At 34.8% G+C, this 13,221-nt stretch overlaps 1 non-coding gene across 1 annotated transcript; it reads left to right on the forward strand.

The window, feature by feature from the left end:
- The first annotated feature begins 2,863 nt into the window (after nt 1-2,863).
- LOC127546182 (U6 spliceosomal RNA) lies at nt 2,864-2,966 on the forward strand. Its single transcript, XR_007950015.1, has one exon. It is a non-coding gene; the product is annotated as a U6 spliceosomal RNA (small nuclear RNA).
- The last annotated feature ends 10,255 nt before the right edge of the window (nt 2,967-13,221 follow it).

Consider the following 13,221-nt stretch of genomic DNA (forward strand, 5'->3'; position numbering starts at 1 on the left):
GATAAATGGTCAAAGGATATGAACAGACAATTTTCAGATGATGAAATTGAAACTATTTTTATCCATATGAAAATGTGTCCCAAATCATTACTGATCAGAGAAATGCAAATTAAGACAACTCTGAGATACCATTACACACCTCTCAGATTGGCTAAAATGACAGGACAAGATAATGATGAATATTGGAGGGAATGTGGAAGAACTAGAACACTGCTAAATTTTTTGTGGAATTTTGAATGAATCCAACCATCCTGGAGAGCAATTTGGAACTATGCTCAAAAAAGTAATCAAACTGTGCCTAACCTTTTGATATTACTACTGGGATTATATCCCACATTAATTTTAAAGAAGGGAAAGGGACCCACATGTGCAAAAATATTTGTGGCAGCCCTTTTTGCAGTGGCTAGAAACTGGAAACTGAATGGAAGCTCATCAATTGGAGAATCACTGAATAAATTGTAGTATATGAATGTTATGGCATATTATTGTTCTATGAGAATTGACCAGCAGATGATTTCAGAGTCCTGGAGAGACTTACATGAATTGATGCTAAGTGAAATGAGCAGAAGTAGGAGATCATTATACACAAAACAAGACTATACAAAGATCTATTCTGATGGATGTGGCTCTCTTCAACATTGAGATGATTCAAACCAATTCCAATTGTTCAGTAATGAAGAGAGTCAACTAGACCCAGAGAGAGAACTATGGGAAATTCGTGTGGATCACAACATAGCTTTTTAACTCTTTCTGTTATTTGATTGCATTTTTGTTTTCCTTTTCAGGTTTTTTCTTTCTTTCTAGATCCGATTTTTCTTGTGCAGCAAGATAACTGTATAAATAGGTGTACATATATTGGATTTAATATATGCTTTAACATATTTAACATGTATTGGACTACCTGCCAGCTAGGAGAAGAGGTAAGGGGAAGGAGGGGAAAATTTGGAATAGAAGGTTTTGCAAGGGTCAGTGTTGAAATATTACCCATGCATATGTTTTGTAAATAAAAAAGCTATAATAAATAAATAAATAAAAATTAAACAAAAACAATATACTATAATGCTGCACCCTTATTTCCTTATTTTGAACAGTAGAAAAATTATAATTCTTTCTCCTCCCATGCATTGGGAAAGTTTGCCAAATTTTTTCACCTTAATTTTACAAGAATTACAAAAAATTTAGTAACTAGTTTAGTTATTCTTGTTTTATGAGTACAATCATTTTATAGACAAAAAATATCTCAAGTGCCTGCAATGAATAAAATAACGATTTTACATAAAATAAGTATAAAATAAATGTAATGGGACTTTTTGTACATAAATCATAACAGACAAGTCTACTTTTTTTTTTCTATTGCAGAAATGGAGATCAAAAAAGTACATTATACTGTTGGTTCTTATTTTATGAAATTTCACATTAAAGAAGAGAAATAACTTGTCCAATATACCATGAAATTGCCTGCCATGAAATTAATTATAGTCTTTGAATGATTTCATTGCTCTAACCAAGGAATGATCTTAATAGAAATGATAAATTGGAATACTCTGCCTCTTCACCTCCACCTATTAGTTTGACTTCAAGACTGAGTTCAACTCTTTCCTTTTGAAAAAGGCAGTCCTTCCTGAATAGAAACTTTCTCCTCTGCATTTTTTTTCTCTTCATAAACACCTGTAGATCCTTGATTATAGGCAGATAAACTAAGAAAAATTTTGAAAAATTTGCAAAGTTTGCAGTTAGCATCCTTTTTATTAAAAAAGCATCTATTCCCCTTCTATTTCCTTTCTACCTTACCAAGTGTTTAATGTCTTCATAATGGCCCAAATCCCTAAGTCTTAATAATGTAGCAGTAGTTTTATCATTCTTTAAATTCTTCCTCTTTATGGGGATTATTGAGATTCCAAAACCTTAGAGGTATATATGTTTGAGCTATCATCTTTACTCCTCTTTGGGGTTAAGATGACCTCTGTTAAAAAAAAAATGTTTCCTGGAAGGAGTTACACATATTAATTGATTCAGAATTAGACTGAATTAGGCTATTTTATTAACTGGTCATTTCATAAGTCCATAAGAAAAAAAGAATATAGTAAAATTCATTTTGATGGTCATAGGATGTAGAAGGAGAAACTTCTAGTTTATTATTTTCCCTTTCAGAATCCTTTTATGTAATTATAGGTCTTGGATATATATCTATGTACATATATATATACACATATATTTGTATACGTATGTATATGTTTACATATTATCTCTCTCATTAGAAAATAATACTCTTTAAAATAAAGTATTGTTTTTTGCCTTTGCTTCTATCCCCGAAGCCTATGACAATGTCTAGCACACTATATGTACTTAATAAGTGCTTATTGAATGACAAAAAAGGGGGGGCGGAGCTCTTATAAGTGTCAGAATATTCATATTTAATTTTGTTATAATGCAAAGGTAGAAACAATCTATTTCCTAAAGCTTAGAAAAGTATGAATACATTATGCTGTATTAATGGAATATGTTGCAAAATAACATTTATGAAAAATACAAAAAATATGAAAACATTTATAAAGAGATATAAAACAAGACCACTGAAATAAACCAAGTCACTTAATACTAATTTCCTTTCTTACCTTTTATATTCTTTGTTTATGTTTTTAGGCATTAAGTCTATTCCCTGCTTTCACATTGATCAGAATACCTGGAATATTTCCAAATAAAAAGAGAATAGAGTTCCTTGTTCCATTCATAAATTCATACTAGAAATATGATCCAGCATTTAAAATAAAGTCTGATTTCATCTTCACAGTTTTTCTCTCTATCAGTGATTTATCATCACATCTTGATGAATTATTTTTTTAAAGAATTTCTGTGACCATGCTTGCTTCAGAAGCACATACACTAAAATTGGAACAATACAGAGAAGATTAGCATGGCCCCTGTACAAGGATGACATGCAAATTTGTGAAACATTCCATATTTTTGGAAGGAAATACAGTATTAATAATTGTAACCATAAATGTGAATGGGGTAAACTCCCTTATAAAGTGGAGGCAGATTGCAGACTGGATTAAAAACCAGAATCCTACAATATGTTGCTTACAGGAAACACACTTGAAGCAGGGCAATGCATGCAGAAAAAGGAAAGAGTAAAATCAGATTGTTAGTCTTAAAAATGAAAAGGAATAATTTGCCACTAATGAAGAGGAAATTAGAACAATAATTAGGAGTTACTTTGCCCAAATTTATGCCAATAAATTTGATAACTTAAATGAAATGGATGAATACATTCAAAAATATAGCTTGTCCAGATTAATAGAGGAAGAAGTAAATTGATTGATTAAACAGTTCCATTATTATAAAGCAGTGATCACCAAAACCATTTGATATTGGCAAGAAATAGATTGGTTGATCAGTGGAATAGGTGAGGTTCACAGGACAAAATAGTCAATAACTATTGTAATCTAGTGTTTGACAAACCCAAATATCCCAACTTTGGGGATAAGAATTCACTATTTGACAAAAATGGCTGGGAAATTTGGAAATTAGTATGGCAGAAACTAGACATTAACCCACACTTACCACTGTACACCAAGATAAGGTCAAAATGGATTCCTGATTTAGGCATAAACATTGCAATTATAAATAAACTAGGAAAACATAGAATAGTTTACTTCTCAGACCTGTAGAGGAGAAAGGAATTTGTGACCAAAGAAGAACTAGATATCATTATTGATCATAAAAGAAAATTTTTATTATATCAAGTTAAAAAAGGTTTTGTACAAATAAAGCAGACAAGATTAGAAGGGAAGAAATAAATGGGGAAAACATTTTTACAGTTAAAGGTTTTGATAAAGACCTCATTTCTAAAATATATAGAGAATTGACTCTAATTTATAAGAAATATAAGAAATTTATAAGAAAAAAGCCATTCTCCAATTGATAAATGGTCAAAGGATATGAACAGATGATGAAATTGATACAATTTCTACTCATATGAAAAGGTGTTCCAAATCATTATTGATCAGAGAAATGCAAATTAAGACAACTCTGAGATACCATTACACACCTGTCAGATTGGCTAAGATGACAGGAAAAGATAATGATGAATATTGGAGGAGATGTGGGAAACCTGAGACACTGATGCATTGTTGGTGGAGTTAGGAATGGACCCAACCATTCTGGAAAGTATTTTGGACCTATACTCAAAAAGTTATTAAAGTGTGCATACTCTTTGATCCAGAGGTGTTACTACTGGGCTTATATCCCAAAGATAGATAGATATATATATATATACATATATATATATATATATATATATATATAATATATATATATATATATATATATATATATATATATATATATATATATATATATTTTAATTTAAATTTTATTTTATTTAATAATAACTTTGTATTGACAGAATCCATGCCAGGGTAATTTTTTACAACATTATCCCTTGCACTCACTTATGTTTCGATTTTTTCCCCTTCCTCCCTCCACCCCCCCCCAAGATGGCAAGCAGTCTTAAAAATGTTAAATATGTTGCAGTATATCCTAGATACAATACATATTTGCAGAACCGAACAGTTCTCCTGTTGCACAGGGAGAATTGGATTCAGAAGGTAAAAATAACTCGGGAAGAAAATCAAAAATGCAAATAGTTCACATTCGTTTCCCAGTGTTCCTTCTTTGGGTGTAGCTGTTTCTGTCCATCATTTATCCATTGAAACTCAGTTAGGTCTCTTTGTCATAGAAATCAACTTCCATCAGAATACATCCTCATACAGTATCGTTGTCAAAGTGTATAGTAATCTCCTGGTTCTGCTCATCTCACTTAGCATCAGTCCATGTAGGTCTCTCCAAGTCTCTCTGTACTCAGCCTGCTGGTCATTCCTTGCAGAGCAACAATATTCCATAACGCTCATATCCACAGTTTACCCAGTCATTCTCCAATTGATGGGCATCCATTCAATTTCCGGTTTCTAGCCACTACAAACAGGGCTGCTACAAACATTTTGGCACATACAGGTCCCCTTCCCTTTTTTAGTATCTCTTTGGGGTATAAGCCCAATAGAAACACTGCTGGATCAAAGGGTATGCACAGTTTATCAAACTTTTTGGGCATAATTCCAGATCGCTCTCCAGAATGGCTGGATTCGTTCACAACTCCACCAACAATGCATCAGTGTCCCCGTTTTCCCGCATCCCCTCCAACATTCATCATTATTTTTTCCTGTCATCTTAGCCAATCTGACAGGTGTGTAGTGATATCTCAGAGTTGTCTTAATTTGCATTTCTCTGATCAATAGTGATTTGGAACACTCTTTCATGTGAGTGGTAATAGTTTCAATTTCTTCATCTGAAAATTGTCTGTTCATATCCTTTGACCATTTATCAATTGGAGAATGGCTTGATTTTTTATAAATTTGAGTCAGTTCTCTATATATTTTGGAAATGAGGCCTTTATCAGAACCTTTAATTGTAAAGATGTTTTCCCAGTTTGTTACTTCCCTACTAATCTTGTTTGCATTCGTTCTGTTTGTACAAAGGCTTTTTAATTTGATATAATCAAAATTTTCTATTTTGTGATTGGTAATGGTCTCTAGTTCATCTTTGGTCACAAATTTCTTTCTCCTCCACAAGTCTGAGAGATAAACTATCCTATGTTCCTCTAATTTATTTATAATCTCGTTCTTTATGCCTAGGTCATGGACCCATTTTGATCTTATCTTGGTATATGGTGTTAAGTGTGGGTCCTTGCCTAATTTCTGCCATACTAATTTCCAGTTATCCCAGCAGTTTTTATCAAATAATGAAATCTTATCCCAAAATTTAGAATCTTTGGGTTTGTCAAACACTAGATTGCTATAGTTGACTATTCTGTCTTGTGAACCTAACCTTTTCCACTGATCCACTAATCTATTTCTTAGCCAATACCAAATGGTTTTGGTGACTGCTGCTTTATAATATAATTTTAGATCAGGTACAGCTAGGCTACCTTCATTTGATTTTTTTTCATTAATTCCCTTGAGATTCTCGACTTTTTATTGTTCCATATGAATTTTGTTGTTATTTTTTCTAGATCATTAAAATATTTTCTTGGAAGTCTGATTGGTATAGCACTAAATAAATAGATTAGTTTAGGGAATATTGTCATCTTTGTTATATTCGCTTGGCCTATCCAAGAGCACTTAATATTTTTCCAATTATTTAAGTCTGACTTTATTTGTGTGGAGACTTTTTTATAATTTTGCTCATATAATTCCTGACTTTTCTTTGGTAGATAGATTCCCAAATATTTTATGGTATCAAAAGTTATTCTGAATGGAATTTCTCTTTGTATCTCTTGCTGTTGGGTTTTGTTGGTGATGTATAAAAATGCTAAGGATTTATGGGGATTTATTTTGTAGCCAGCTACTTTGCTAAAATTATGAATTATTTCCAATAGCTTTTTAGTAGAATCTCTGGGGTTCTCTAGGTATACCATCATATCATCTGCAAAGAGTGATAGTTTGGTTTCCTCATTGCCTACTCTAATTCCTTTAATATCTTTCTTGACTCTTATTGCCGAGGCTAGTGTTTCTAATATGATATTAAATAATAATGGTGATAGTGGGCAACCTTGCTTCACTCCAGATCTTACTGGGAAAGGTTCCAGTTTTTCCCCATTGCATATGATGCTTACTGATGGTTTTAAATATATGCTCCTGACTATTTTAAGGAAAAGTCCATTTATTCCTATGCTCTCAAGTGTTTTTATTAGGAATGGATGTTGGATTTTATCAAATGCTTTTTCTGCATCTATTGAGATGATCATATGGTTTTTATCTGTTTGGTTATTGATATAGTCAATTATGCTAATAGTTTTCCTAATATTGAACCAGCCCTGCATTCCTGGTATAAATCCTACTTGGTCATAGTGTATTATCCTGTTGATGATTTTCTGTAATCTTTTTGCTAATATTTTATTTAAGATTTTAGCATCAATATTCATTAGGGAGATTGGTCTATAATTTTCTTTCTCTGTTTTCAGCCTACCTGGTTTAGGTATCAGTACCATGTCTGTGTCATAAAAGGAGTTTGGTAGGACTCCTTCAATCCCTATTTTTTCAAATAGTTTATATAACATTGGAGTTAATTGTTCTTTAAATGTTTGGTAGAATTCACATGTAAATCCATCTGGTCCTGGGGATTTTTTCTTAGGGAGTTGATTGATAGTTTGTTCTATTTCTTTTTCTGAGATGGGACTGTTTAGGATATTTACTTCTTCCTCTGTTAGTTTGGGCAAGCTATATTTTTGGAGGTATTTTTCTATTTCATTTAAGTTGTCGAATTTATTGGCATAAAGTTGGGCAAAGTAACTCCTAATTATTGCTCTAATTTCCTCTTTGTTAGTGGCGAGTTCTCCCTTTTCATTTTTAAGACTAACAATTTGATTTTCCTCTTTCCTTTTTTTAATCAGATTTACTAAGGGTTTGTCTATTTTGTTGGTTTTTTCATAGAACCAACTCTTAGTTTTATTAATCAATTCAATAGTTTTTTTACTTTCAATTTTATTGATCTCACCTTTTATTTTTAGAATTTCAAGTTTAGTGTTTGACTGGGGGTTTTTAATTTGTTCCTTTTCTAGCATTTTTAATTGCAAACCCAATTCATTGATCTTCTCTTTCTCTATTTTATACAAATAGGCCTCTAGAGATATGAAATTTCCCCTTATTACCACTTTGGCTGCATCCCATACATTTTGGTATGATGTCTCATTATTATCGTTTTCTTGGGTGAAGTTATTAATTATGTCTATGATTTGCTGTTTCACCCAATCATTCTTTAGTATGAGATTATTTAGTTTCCAATTATTTTTTGGTCTACTTCCCCCTGCTTTTTTGTTGAATGTAATTTTCATTGCATCGTGGTCTGAAAAGGATGCATTTACTATTTCTGCCTTACTGCATTTGAGTTTGAGGTTTTTATGTCCTAATATATGGTCAATTTTTGTATAGGTTCCATGAACTGCTGAAAAGAAAGTGTATTCCTTTCTGTCTCCATTACATTTTCTCCAGAGATCTATCATATCTAACTTTTCTAGTCTTCTATTTACCTCTTTGACTTCTTTCTTATTTATTTTGTGGTTTGATTTATCTAATTCTGAGAGTGCAAGGTTGAGATCTCCCACTATTATAGTTTTACTGTCTATTTCTTCTTGTAGCTCTCTTAGTTTCTCTTTTAAGAATTTAGATGCTACCCCACTTGGTGCATATATGTTTAATATAGATAGTGCTTCATTATCCATGCTACCCTTTAACAAGATATAGTGTCCTTCCTTATCTCTTTTAATTAGGTCAATTTTTGCTTTAGCTTGATCTGAGATCAGGATGGCTACCCCTGCTTTTTTGACTTCACCTGAAGCATAGTAGATTTTGCTCCAACTTTTTACCTTTAACCTGCATATATCTCCCCGCTTCAGGTGTGTTTCCTGTAAACAACATATTGTAGGATTCTGGCTTTTAATCCATTCTGCTAACCGCTTCCTCTTTATGGGGGAGTTTACCCCATTCACATTTATGGTTAGAATGACCAATTCTGTATTACTTGCCATCTTGTTAACCCCGGTTTATGCTTTTCTCCCTTCTTTCCCCTTTCCCCCCTTCCCAGTATTAAGCTTGTGAGCAGCACTTGCTTCTCACAGCTCTCCCTTTTTAGTATCCCTCCCCCCGCCTTAGAGTTCCTCCCCCTATCTTACCCCTTTCCCTCCCAGTTCCCGTATTCCCTTCCGCTTAGCTTATTCCTTCCCTTTTCACTTTTCCCTTCTCACTTTTCAATGAGGTGGGAGAAGTTTTACCATAGATTGAATATGTCTTAAGATTTTTCACTTAAAGCCAATTCTGAAGGCAGTAAGATACCCACTATATTCATCCCCCTCCATTCTTTCTCTCAGATATAATAGGTTTCCTATGCCTCTTCATGAGATGTACTACCCCCACTTTACCCTTTTTCTGATACAATGTCCTTTCCACATCAATTTCTAGAACAAGGTATACATGTATTCTTTATACATCTATATAGTCAAAATATAGTTCCCAAGATTAATCTTTACCTTTTTAGATTTCTCTTGAGTTCTATATTTGTAGATCAAACTTTTTGTTAAGTTCTGGTTTTTTCATCAGAAATAGATGAAATTCGCTTACTTCGTTGAATGTCCATCTTCTTCCCTGGAAAAAGATGCTCATTCTCGCTGGGTAAGTTATTTTTGGTTGCATACCAAGTTCCTTAGCCTTTCGGAATATCATATTCCAGGCCCTTCGATCTTTTAATGTGGATGCTGCCAGATCCTGGGTGATCCTTATTGTGGCTCCTTGATACTTGAATTGGGTTTTTCTAGCCGCTTGCAATATTTTTTCCTTCATCTGAGGGTTCTGGCATTTGGCCACTATATTCCTTGGTGTTTTGATTTTAGGATCCCTTTCAGTGGGTGATCGATGAATCCTTTCAATGTTTATTTTTTCCTCTGTTCCTATGACTTCTGGGCAGTTCTCTTTGATAATTTCCTGGAAAATAGTGTCCAGGCTCTTTTTTTCATCATGTTTTTCTGGGAGTCCAATGATTCTCAGATTGTCTCTCCTGGATCTGTTTTCCAGGTCTGTTGTCTTCCCCAGAAGGTATTTCACTTTTTTCTCCATTGTTTGATATTTTTGGATTTGCTTGACTGATTCTTCTTGTCTCCTCGAGTCATTCAATTCCACTTGTTCAAGTCTGATTTTCAGTGAAGTGTTCTCTTCACTCACTTTTTTAAAATCTTTTTCTAATTGTCCAATTGAGTTCTTTTGTTCTGTGGAATTTTTTTCCATTTCGCCAATTTTGTTTTTTAGAGAGCTGTTTTCTGTTTCCAGTTCACTAATCCTATTTTTCAAGGATTTTACTTCTTTATCCACTCTCTCTTTAACTTTCTCCAGGCTCTTTAGCCAAGCCTCCCTCTCCTTTTCCCAAGCTTCTCTCTCCTTTTGCCAAGCCTCACTCTGCTTTCCCCATTTTTCTTCTAGCTCCCTTGTGAGAGCCTTTTTAATCACTTCTATGAGGTTCATCTGTGCTGAGGAACAGATGGTCTCCTCCTTTGGGGATTCACCTGGGGACTGCCTGTTTTTAGTCTCCTCAGGATTTAGAGTCTGCTCTCTATCTGTGTAGAAGCTGTCAAGGGTTAAAGTCCTCTTCAGCTTCTTGCTCATTCTGTCTATTAATCAGAGACAAACTACCAAAGAAAAACAGAAAAAACTGGAGTCTTTCTTTGGGGGAGGGGTTGGGTATGTTATCGAGCTTCCTCTACAGACTGCAGTGGGCAGCAGTGAGGCACTAGCAGGACTGTGCTGCGCCTGCGCTCTGAGATCCCAGAGTGTGCTGAGTCACTGTGGGGGGGGGGGGGGAAGGGGGGGCGGCCAGGTCCCGAGAGACTCCAGCTGTTTGGGGTTGTGTTCTTCAGCCCCAGTGTTTTTAGCTTCTCTGCTGGGCTGCTGACTTGCTGCTGGAGTAAAGTATCCAATCCTGTAGCGAAGCTCTCCCCGCAGAGACAGCTGCGATCACTCCCCATCCCCTCTCAGCTCTGCTCCTGTGCTCTCACTGCCGCTGCCCTCAGCCTGCACCTGATCTAAAACCGTCCCAGCCCTCCAGTAAAGATAGACCTTGCGTGGCGGATCTCAAGGATGGCTTCTCTTGGTAACTATATGTGGGTTTTTTTCAGTCAAGCATTGATTCAGAGGCTTGTAATGAAGTGGATAGTGAGAGAAAGCGCGGAGCTTATGCAACTGTGAGCCTCCTCTCCGCCATCTTAACCGGAAGTCCCTGCTAGTTCTTTCTTAAAGAACAATAGTATTCCATAGCATTCATATACTATAATTTATTCAGCCATTCTCCAGTTGATGGGCATCCATTCATTTTCCTGTTTCTTATCACTACAAAAAGGGCTTACAGAAACATTTTTGCACATGTGGGTCCCTTCCCTTCCCTTAAGATCTCTTTGGCATATCATCCCAGTGGAAACACTGCTGCATCAAAGGGTATGCACAGTTTGATAACTTTTTGAGCATAGTTATCAAATTTAGAGCATAGCCAGCTAGGTTAGTGGGTAGGGGGAAATAGGTGAAAATTTGGAACAAAATGTTTTGTAAGGGTCAATGTTGGGAAAATTACCCATGCATATGCTTTGTAAATAAAATATTTTTAAATATGTTAGGCAACTGCTCTTCAGAATAGTTGGATCCATTCACAGTTCCACCAACAATGTATTTGTGTACTAGTTTTCTCACACCCCATCCAACATTTGTTGTAATCTGTTCCTGCCATTTTATCCAATATGAGAAGTGTGTAAAGGCATCTCAGCATTGTATTCATTTTCATTTCTCTGATCAATAATGATTTGCAACACCTTTTCTTGTGACTACAAATAGTTTCAATCTGTTCATCTAAGAACCATTTATATCCTTTGACCATTTATCAATTGGAAAATGGCTTGGAATATTATAAAGATGAGTCAATTCTCTATATATTTTGGAAATGAGGCCTTTATCAGAAACTTTCACTGGAAAGATGTTATCCCAGTTTATTACTTCCCTTCTAATCTTGTCTTCATTAGTTTTGTTTGTGTAAAAGCTTTTTAATTTGATATAATAAAAATTTTCTATTGTGTGATCTGTAATGATTTCTATTTCTTCTTTGTTCACAAATTCCTTCCTCCTCCACAAATCTAAGAGGTAAGGTATCCTATTTTCTTCTCATTTGTTTATAATCTCATTCTTTATGCCTAGATCATGAACCCATTTTGACCTTATCTTGGTGTATGGTGTTAAGTGTGGGACAATGGCTAGTTTCTGCTATACTAATCTCATTGGGAATGGTTTAAATTTATCCCCATTACCTATGATGCTTACTGATGGTTTTAAATAGAGGCTAGTGATTATTGTAGGTAAAAGTCCATTTATTCCTATAATCTCAAGTGTTTTTAATAGGAATGGATGTTGGAATTTATCAAATGCTTTTTCTTCATCTATTGAGGTGATCATATGGTTTTTGTTAATTTGGTTATTGATATAATAAATTATGCTAATAACTTTCCTAATATTGAACCAGCTGGTCATGTTGTATTAGCCTGGGGATGATGTTCTGTAATCTTTTTGCTAATATTTCATTTAAAATTTTAGTATCAATATTCATTAGGTAGATTGGTCTATAATTTTCTTTCTCTGTTTTCAACCTACCTGGTTTGATATCAGTACAATCTGTATCACAAAAAGAATTTAGTAGGAGTCCCATGTTCCATATTTTTTCAAATACTGTATATAACATTGGAGTTAATTGTTCTTTAAATGTTTGGTAGAATTCACATGTAAAGCCATCTGATCCTGAGGATTTTTTTCTTAGGGAGTTGATTAATAGCTTGTTTTATTTCTTTTTCTAAAATGGGACTATTTAAGCAAATTAATTCCTCCTCTCTTAATCTGAGGAGTCTATATTTTTGAAGATCCCAGTTCTCTCTGGGTGAGAGGGTAGGTTTCTCGGGGGAGGTTTTCTTGGAGGCAGTCTTAGTATCAGTTCAGATCAATAATTACCCCAAATGCAGCCAGGTGATAAAAGTTCAAAATGTTGGAGTTCTTGTTCTTCTGAAAACACAGCCAGGTGATAAAAGTTCAGATCGTTTATTGTCTCTAATATAGCCAGGTTAGCTTAGCGCCCTCCGAATATCTCCAAATCCAAGGGTTTTTGTCCTTCAGCCTCTGCCTCTGCTTTCTTCTGCCTCCAGCCAGCACAAAGATGGAATGAATCTCTTGTCTCCTTCAATTGGGGCTCGGCTAGCTTTCTGGAGAGTCTTTCAGACCAGCTTGGTCTCAGTGGGGGGAGTGCAGGAGCCCAGCCATCAAGCACAGTGGGTGTGAGATGAAGATGAATCTGGTTGTCTACTGAACTCTCGACTCGTAGCTTCTTCCTCTGAAAACTCTTGTTCTGCCACCAGCCAGCCAAGTGGAAAATATTCCTTCTTGCTTCAGAGGCTTCTGTCATAATTCCGCTGAAATTTCTTAAAGTGCTCTGTGTCTGCATCAGAGTGCTCCTCTCCAATCCAGCTGAACTCTCTTCTGCCATTTCACTTAGATTATCAAATTCATTGGTATAAAGTTGGGCAAAATAAGTCCTAATTATTGGTCTAATTTTCTCTTCATTGGTGGAAATTTCTCCCTTTTAATTTTTAAGACT

The sequence above is a fragment of the Antechinus flavipes genome, chromosome 1 (assembly GCF_016432865.1).
Source record: "Antechinus flavipes isolate AdamAnt ecotype Samford, QLD, Australia chromosome 1, AdamAnt_v2, whole genome shotgun sequence".
Taxonomy (NCBI): domain Eukaryota; kingdom Metazoa; phylum Chordata; class Mammalia; order Dasyuromorphia; family Dasyuridae; genus Antechinus; species Antechinus flavipes.